Source organism: Arachis ipaensis, chromosome B06 (genome assembly GCF_000816755.2).
Source record: "Arachis ipaensis cultivar K30076 chromosome B06, Araip1.1, whole genome shotgun sequence".
Taxonomy (NCBI): Eukaryota; Viridiplantae; Streptophyta; class Magnoliopsida; order Fabales; family Fabaceae; genus Arachis; species Arachis ipaensis.
The window spans coordinates 5,015,468-5,015,856 of NC_029790.2; positions in this window are offsets into that span (position 1 = coordinate 5,015,468).

Sequence of the window (389 nt, forward strand, 5' to 3'; positions counted from 1 at the left end):
CTTTATATAATTAGTTTATCAAATTTTTTTTAAAGGTGTAAGATAAAATATTGCGAAATCAAGGGTACTTTAGTTTTATGGGCATAGAGACTTTCAAAAGCGAAGAAAATGAAGCGATAATTAAGGTACCGAAAGACACCCCAAAAAAAAAATTAAGGTACCAAGGCTGTCACCTTTTGCTGAACTATGGAGACAATAGAGACAACAATTCCATCCTTCAGGGCTAATCTAGATATGGAAGAAGATTGCATGTAATTTACTAATTTATGGTAATATTTAATTTATGTGTTTTTTTTATATAGAATTTATTTATTTTTTAATTCTAAATAATAAATTGAATCTTTAAATCTGAAGAATAATTAAATTTATAGAAAAATCTGAGAATCAGA